This window comes from Nanorana parkeri, unplaced genomic scaffold (assembly GCF_000935625.1).
Source record: "Nanorana parkeri isolate BGI_ZX_2015 unplaced genomic scaffold, ASM93562v1 scaffold14, whole genome shotgun sequence".
Lineage (NCBI taxonomy): Eukaryota > Metazoa > Chordata > Amphibia > Anura > Dicroglossidae > Nanorana > Nanorana parkeri.
Window position 1 is genome coordinate 1,221,929 of NW_017306282.1, and position 8,993 is coordinate 1,230,921.

The 8,993-nt window shown below is 47.9% G+C and overlaps 1 protein-coding gene across 1 annotated transcript in view; it reads left to right on the forward strand.

The window, feature by feature from the left end:
• Window positions 1-3,780: 3,780 nt before the first annotated feature.
• TMEM263 (transmembrane protein 263) overlaps window positions 3,781-8,993 on the forward strand; it is a 22,973-nt gene continuing 17,760 nt past the window's right edge. Inside the window, exon 1 of the mRNA XM_018557840.1 lies at window positions 3,781-3,907. The gene's annotated coding sequence lies outside the window, so the exon portion shown is untranslated. The remainder of the gene's footprint in view (window positions 3,908-8,993) is intronic.

Consider the following 8,993-nt stretch of genomic DNA (forward strand, 5'->3'; position numbering starts at 1 on the left):
AGGTACAACGGGTGAGAACGAGTGGCGGAGGTGGTGGGTGAAAGTGTTCAAACTGGCTACGCGTTTCAAAGAGCGGGTCTTCTTTTTCAAGCCACAGAGTGAGGGGCTTGTAAAACGTTGGACACCCTGGTCCGCAATTTTAGGAGCCGCACACCTAGTACCGCAACCGACATTGGTTTACCCTCACCTCAGGGGCATCGCTGCATTAGAGGACATTTCTCCCAATTTTTTCGTTATTTATTTCAATGGCCTGCCCTACACACGGTAAAAACAGTGAAGACGCACATACGTGTCTTTGCATGTGCATCTTGCTATTAACAATAATGCCACCATTTAATTACCAATGTAGATATCTGATACAGATTCTGTAGGTGGGTGAATTCAGCAAGTTCCATATATCAAATTTTTTTTTTCAAACAAACTTTATTCAGTTTTTCGACCACCCCCACATGGGGTATAGCCTTTTTAACAAATGAAGTGGCTTGACATACAGTTCTTGCATCTTGGGGTCGCTCATCGCATCCCCCAACAGTATATCTTAACTTCTCCTCTTCTAACATTCCCAACTAAAATTAACAATAACATTCCCCTGCTGGCTGCCATCTTTTTGTTACTTGTCAATTTCTAAACTCTACGTATATAATGCTCTTAATGCTCTTAAGGGTGTCAGGCGTGCTTATCAAAACAACATATAGGTTATACCTTCACATCTAAATTATACATTTTGTATTACACTTTATGGTACTTCCAGGACTCCCAGGCTATTGGACAGTTTGGCTTTAAGGTACCAGTCTAAATATATAAAGGGTTGCATTATGTGGATCAACTGCGCCCCTTCGAACTTGCTTCCACATAGTATTTCCAACGTTTGAAGAACCTAGTAGTTAGTGCATCCCCCTGCGTTTCAGTGTCCAGTTTTTCCCGGAGAAATACAATTTTCAGTTCTGAGGTGACCTTCGCTATTGATGGTGCGGAAGATGCATTCCAAGATCTCATTATGCATCTCCTCGCCGCTAGCAGGCATACATGAAGCCAGTCACTACCCTTGTAGGACGAGCAGTGCAGTTCCTCTGCCAAGTACTTGGGGATACTGAAAAGGTATAGCAATGGATTCAGACGTGGGGTCCACTTCAGGACTGTTTTGACATAGGAAGGCACGCTTGTCCAGAAATGCATCATGGAAGGGCACGTCCATAAACAGTGGGCCAATGATGGGCGAGACAGTCCACATTTGGGGCACAGGGACAGCAGTTGCTGCGGAGTCGCTCCGGTGGGGAGGAAGTACGCCACATAAGCCCGATGCATTATTTTAAATTGAGTCTCCCCCCAGGTTTCCATATATCAATTTTAATCAGCCTCTATGCCTGTGTAACTCATGTGCAAGCTCTTGTGTAACTTGCATGTAAAAGTGATGATTTAGCAGCTCTGCCATGTGCTCATACCTCTGTATACACTCATATGTTTTGTCCAACTGCTGGCAGGTTGAATCAGTCATCTGCTGCCCACATTTCTAGGTGACAATGTTGAGACTGCTGCTCCACCTACTCCATGTGACAATTACAATCAGAGTGTCCAGTTCATCATTTTATTTACTGGTGTGTCTCAATGATACAGATCTCATCATTTAAAGCCTTGATTCTCAACTGGTGGGTAGTGACCCAAAAAGTGGGTCGCGACCCGGTGATCAGTGGGTCGGCATGCGCCTTCCACTTTTCTAGGTGAGAGACTTCTCAGCCTCCCCCTAGCGCAGCGCGGTCAGTTCTCGTGCCAAGCAGCCATTCATATGCTGCTCGGCACCAAGTGTCAGCTTGAGGTTGGGTGGGCAGGAGCTCCATCCATACGTGCATTGCTTACAGCTTCCTCGCATGTACTATAGAGGTGCCTGGACTGGGGTGATGCCACGTTCTGGCTCCTGGCACCTCTACAGGGCACGCAAGGAAGTTGTGCAAGCAATGCACATATGGATGGAGCTCCGTCACAGCACAGCAGCCCACACTTGACCCCAGGCTGAGGATCCACACCAGTTCTCGAAAGGTAGGGAGACTGGGTGGAATCAAGCAGTCCTGTGTGATTAACACACTGTATCGTGCAACTGCACCTACTACGCGTTCTGGTGTGGGAGGTGCGTTGCGTTGCCATTTATTTGAATGGCACCCCAAACACAACTCCTGCCCACAGTTCATTCGCCCGCAGCGGAACGCTCGGTATCACAATGCTGTGCGTTCCATTTCAGTGCGACTTGGGTCGCAATAATGACCAAGGACAAATGTGGGTCCTGAGGTTACATAGGTTGAGTACCATTGATTTAAAGGAAAGGGTTGGTAACCCTCATTTCAATGTCCTGCTTTCCCTGTTGGATTGTTCTTTTTCCGTGTTATAATAGCAAGACTTTTTGGAGGGTAGGTGTAGAAGCTGCGGCAGAGGACAGTAACAACACTTCTCAGTCTGATTATGTAATGATAACGAGGATAGAAGTTTGACATTTTAGTTGGACATTTTTTCATCCCTTTTTATTAGGTAAAATAAATTCCACGATATAAGACACTGACATTTATAAAATTGTATTTGATATTTATATGTGTACACAATATAACTGAAATGTGTGTGTTTTATCCTTTGTTATACAAGACAATTCAACTAACCTTTTGTGACACATGGTTATTATTTGGGCTCAATGTGAAAACAAAACGGAACCTAAAATCTGTGCAATACTGATTCCAGTGTGTCCCACATAGTACACATAATATGCAACAGACATAAGAGTACCTGAGTCCCCAACGTGGAGTGCAGCCGGTATCATGAGTGGGTAGTGCAGACACAGGGGTATAAACACTCCTGAGGAATGGCAGTGCAGGTACATGGGGCAAGGGCACTTCTGAGGGACTAGCAGTGCAGGTATGGGGGGGTATGGACACCTCTGAGGGACTGGCAGTGCAGGTACATGGGGTATGGGCACCTCTGAGGGACTGACAGTGCAGGTACAGGGGGTATGCGCACCTATGAGGGCCTGGCAGTGCAGGTATAGGGGGTATGGGCACCTATGAGGGACTGGCAGTGCAGGTACAGGGGGTATGGGCACCTCTGAGGGACTGGCAGTGTAGGTACATGGGGTATGGGCACCTATGAGGGACTGGCAGTGCGGATACAGGGGTTATTGGCACCTCTGAGGAACTGCCAGTGTAAGTACAGGGGGTATGGGCACCTGAGGGACTGGCAGTGCAGGTACAGGGGTCATGGGCACCTCTGAGGGACTGGCAGTGCAGGTACAGGGGGTATGGGCATCTATGAGGGACTGGCAGTGCGGGTACAGAGGGTATAGGCAGGCACCTATGAGGGACTGGCAGTGCAGGTACAGGGGGTATGGGCATCTATGAGGGACTGGCAGTGCGGGTACAGAGGGTATAGGCAGGCACCTATGAGGGACTGGCAGTGCAGGTACAGGGGGTATGGGCATCTATGAGGGACTGGCAGTGCGGGTACAGAGGGTATAGGCAGGCACCTATGAGGGACTGGCAGTGCAGGTACAGGGGGTATGGGCATCTATGAGGGACTGGCAGTGCGGGTACAGAGGGTATAGGCAGGCACCTATGAGGGACTGGCAGTGCAGGTACAGGGGGTATGGGCACCTATGAGGAGCTGGCAGTGCAGGAACAAACATTTCTCAGCCCCTCTACCATCACAGCTAAGACTTTGGAAACATCTGGGAGATTCCACGTCACTGCGCTGAGCTATGCGCGGATTGGCTAAGGCGGAGGGGAGCCGCGATTGGCTGAGCGGAAGGATGCGTCAGGCGCCACGTCTGCAGCGGCCGCAGATTGAAGTGTGAGCCAGCCGAGCAGCGGAGGGAGATCCGTCACCGGGGCTGTAAAAAGGCCAGTCATCGGGGGAGAGAGGTGGAACGGAGCCGGTGAGTGCGAGCAGAGGAGGGCACCGAGGGGCAGGGCGGGAGTGATGGAGGGGCCTGGGGAGCTGCAAGGACTGTGTGGTGGACTGTTGCCAGAAGATGCTCAGTAGGGACTGTGTGATATACTGTCAGGGACTTGGTGGCAGACTGATGCAAGCTGAGACACTCTCAGGGACTGTATGCTGGACTGCTGCAATGAGACATCAGGGACTTTAACATGGACCATTGCCAGCATATTTGTGTCATGCACTGGACCAAGTACTGTAGGTAGCAGATAATCTAAAGTATTGTGGACTGTATGATGAGCTGTTCCGCATGGGACTGTGTCATGGACCACTGCAAGCAGATGCACTGCTAAGGATTTTGCTTTTGCATCATTGCATGCAGGTGAAGCATTATGGTCCATAAGATGAACTATTGGCAGTGTTTAGTAGGGACTGAGAGTAGTCTTCTAATGCAAGGAGTAGGAATGATGGGCAGACAGATGCAGTACTATGAAGGACTATTGCAGTATGTAGCAGTAGGGACTTACTGTGCCAGGGCAAGGTCTTTTAGTACCCAAGGCTAAAGTTTACCCCCGTGAGCTGTGTTCTACCCCATCAGTATAGGTTGTAGGTGCCCCTTTTGTGTCCCCTACCTGCAGAAGTGCCCTAGGTGGCTGCCTCTCCTGCCTACCCCTCGGCCTGGCCCGGCCCTGGGTACTATGATCCTTATGCGTAATGGGAGGTACTGTGGACCGTTGTCAGGGGATAGCAATGAGCTATAATAGGTGCAGGATAGTGGCACCATGGATCACCGTAGGGAATGTGAGGTGGACTGGCCCCGTTAGTGATTATGTGATGTATTTTCATTTTGGTAGGAGAAGGAAGGGTAGGATGGACTGCTCTAGGTGCATGACATCGCATGGGCTACAGGCTGGGGCCAGTGTAAGCAGATCCACCAGTGCGTGTGTGATAGACAATTACTACTCTGCCTGTCAGCACCAGAATTTGGGTCCTATGAAACGTTTCAGAGGTCCTCATATTGTTAGAAACTTTCTCTGTGTGATGGAGTTCTACTGAGAAACTTATTTTTGGACAAAATGAAATCTGAGGGTCCCAGAAAATGGGGCATCAAAACTTTAGATCCTAGAAGTTTGAGCTCCATTGTACCATTTTAGGGGTTACTAATAGGGATTGAAAGATGTAAGTGTAGGTATCAGTAGGGACTGTGACATAGGACAGTCCCAGTGTGGGTACCAGCAATAGTGTAGAGCAGTCTTTCCCATCTAGGGTTCCTCCAAAAGTTCCTCGAGCAGTGAGCAATATTTTCCCTTCAGCTAAATAACCACTGATACCAGTGATCTTCTTAGCCGTTTATAAGGGGGCATTCTTTGAATGAACCATTAATGGGAGGGGGACCTTCTCCCCCCCTGGCGGCCAATGGGAGGGGGACCTTCTCCCCCCCCCTGGCGGCCAATGGAAGGGGGTCCTTCTCCCCCCCCCTGGCGGCCAATGGAAGGGGGTCCTTCTCCCCCCCCCTGGCGGCCAATGGAAGGGGGTCCTTCTCCCCCCCCCTGGCGGCCAATGGAAGGGGGTCCTTCTCCCCCCCCCTGGCGGCCAATGGAAGGGGGTCCTTCTCCCCCCCCCTGGCGGCCAATGGAAGGGGGTCCTTCTCCCCCCCCCCTGGCGGCCAATGGAAGGGGGTCCTTCTCTCCGTCCCCTGATGGCCAATGGAAGGGGGTCCTTCTCTCCGTCCCCTGATGGCCAATGGAAGGGGGTCCTTCTCTCCGTCCCCCGACGGCCAATGGAAGGGGGTCCTTACCGGCGGCCAATGGAAGGGTTTTTTTTCTTCTACTGATCGACCGGTGAAAGCAGGCATTCATCCCCTGACCTCTAATGTGAGGGAACACTACAATTTTCAGTGTGTCACTCCTAGCCAGTATTATTGATATGTCATATAATATTAATTTCATTATCACAGAAGATAATTTTGTTGTACAGAGCAGCCCTGCTATCAAATACACATAGTATAAGTACTTTCCTTATTCTTTCATTCTTATATCTTCAACTTGATGTGCATAATAATGTACCTGTAGATATCTTTATTAGTTGTGGATAGAATTTTTAGCAGAGGATCACTAAATCCTGAAAGTAAATTCAAGGGTGCCTCTATGTAAGAACAGTTGAGAGCCGCAGGTGTAGCGGCAGCAGCAGCATCATAAACTGTATGAAGGATTCCTCTAGTAGGTGATGGTATTATAGACTACGTGGTGGACCAATGCGATTTTTGCTTGTTCCTCCCTTCCTGCAGGGCAGCTAAATTTAGAAACTGCCCATTTTCTGGTTTGATTCCCACTGATCAGTTTCAGTGGAACTCTTAGAAACTTTTGATACAGTCTACATTTCAAAAGAACAGTAAAACCTTATGCAATTTGTTTTTTGGAATATAGAGTATATGATGTTCTTAGCGAGGTGGCAGTAGGGACCTATTTGATGGCTTGACCTTAGTGAGGGAATCAGAGGTGACTGTAGAACGTGGGTGGGCAACTCCGGCCCTCCAACTGTTGTGGAACTACAAGTCCCATGAGGCATTGCAAGGCTGACAGTAACATGCATCACTCACAGAGACAGAGGCATGTTGGAATCTGTAGCTAAAGCACAGATGGAGGCCCGGAGTTGCCCACCCCTGCTGAGGAGGCTGCATTAGGAAGTGAGCAGTGGACTGGTCTCAATGTGGTGACGATTAGGATATATTTGATGGCATGGTCCTGGTGAGGGCATCAGAGGTGACTGTAAAAGCTGCATTAGGAAGTGAGTGATGGACTGGTACCCAATGTGGTGACAGTAGGGACCTATTCTGATGGTTGGCCCTGGAGAGGGCACCAGAAATGACTGTAGAAGCCACATTAAGAAGTTCGAGATGGATTTGTCCCAATGTGGTGACGGTACTGACCTATTTTGATGGTTGGCCCTGGTGAGGGCATGAGAGGGGACTGTAGAAGCCACATTAGAAATGTTGTAGCTGTAGGGACTGTAGTATGGTCTGTCCTTGGTGAGATAAATCATGGTGACTGTAGAAGACCCAGTTCTGATGGGGTAACAATTGGTACTGCAGTGAAGATAATAGGGACTGTTTGATGAACTATGCTCCATAGTGTTGCTTTTGGCTTTACATAATCGGCAGATGTGAATAATCACAGTAGGGACTGGTTCCAGCATGGACCACATAGGGACTTTGTAATGAACAAGCCCCAGTATGTAGTCCATGGGGAGAGTGTGATGCAGTTGGGATGGTTTGGTTGGCCATTACTAGTGGACATTATTAGGCGCTTTGTAATGGGAAATATCAGGAGGGACTGTATCCAGCAAGATGGCAGTGTGGATAGTCTCCTAGTCCTAGCTGAGTCAGCAGTAGGGACTGTAAAGTTGAGGAAACCGTATGGCTCTGGAGAGTTTGTGATGGACTGTAATCCAGGAAATGATTCAGGAAGGGGTTAAATCAGGACTCTAGTCCAAGAAATAATCTGGCCATACACCAATAGAATTTTGTTATAAATTATTTTTATAAGGTTTGTTTAACATGTAATTGTTAATGGGCACTAATCAAGGATCGTTTTTGACTGCATAGATGCGAAAATTTGGCGGTTCGGGATGGAATTTGTTTTTGCTTGTTATCTGAATGGATGTAACTCTAACCATGAATGTAATTTCTATTCGGGAACAATCGTTCATTGTGTAATTATTATACAGGATTTATATAGCGCCAACTGTTTACACAGCGCTTTACAATATAAGGAAGACATAACAATTACAATACAAGACAAGATGGCAAGTAGGGCCCTGCCCCTGAGGGCTTACAATCTAAAGGGTGGGAGAAGTGATACATGAGGAGATAGCTATGTTGGGATGAATTGTTTGAGAATGTGATGTTTCAGTGGTCAGGTTGAGGTGGGTTAGGCTTCCTTGAAGCGATGAGTCTTAGGGATCGCCTAAAGGCAGTCAGAGTGGGAGATAGACGGACAGGTTGGGGTGGAGAGTTCCAGAGGATGGGAGAGGCTCTAGTGAAGTCCTGGAGGAGAGCATGGGAGGAGTTGACAAGGGAGCTGGAAAGCAGAAGGTCATTTGAAGAGCAGACGGTTAGGGTGATACTTTTGAGACAAGGTTGGAGATATATCCGGGCGCGGATTTGTGGATGGCTTTGTAAGTGATTGTTAATATTTAGAATTGTATCCTTTGGGCTATTGGAAGCCAGTGTAGGGATTGACAGAGGGGGGTTGCAGACACTGAGTGTTTGGATAGGTGGATGCGTCTAGCAGCTGCATTCATGATAGACAGCTACAGAGCTTGTTTAAACTAGAGTATACATTGGGACAACCTTTGGCTGGCCATACACTATACAATATCATTGTGCAATCTTTGCTTACCAAAACTATATAATATAAGGACAAACCTAAGCAGTCAATTCACTCCATCACTCCATAACCGATCAGGCCCATCCTTGTACTAGATACGTGATGGTAGTTCTAAGGCTGGGCACACACCTTACAACCATCGCAAGACTTTTGTCTTGCGATGGTTGTAAGGTAATTTAAAAAAAATGTACGATCTGCCCATCTTGGACAGGCAGATCGTACTTGCGATGATCGCAAGCCTGCCCCGCAGAGGGGCGGGCTTCCGATGACCGCAATGTCGAACGGGCAATGTGCGCTTGCGCACACTGGCCCGACCGGCTTTTATCTTACATGCTACACACCCGCCGAAAATCGTATGATTCTCGGCGGGTTTTCGAACATGTTCGTAAGATAAAAGTCGTGCGACCTTACAGTAGTAGAGGTCGCACGGCTTCCACACACCTTATGATAATCGTACAATCGCGGGATTTCCCGCGATTATCGCAAGGTGTGTGGGCACCTTAAGGGAGATTGTATGTATAGATTGTGTAGTGTATGCTCAGCCTTTCAATTGGTATTATTAAAAAGTAACGTGCAGACTGGATGTCAAACTTCATAAAAGATATCACTGATGAGGACCATATAGTATACGTAACAGAGATGATGCATGTGTTTATTTAGGCATGTGTGTCATTTAATATTAAAAAAAAATTATAT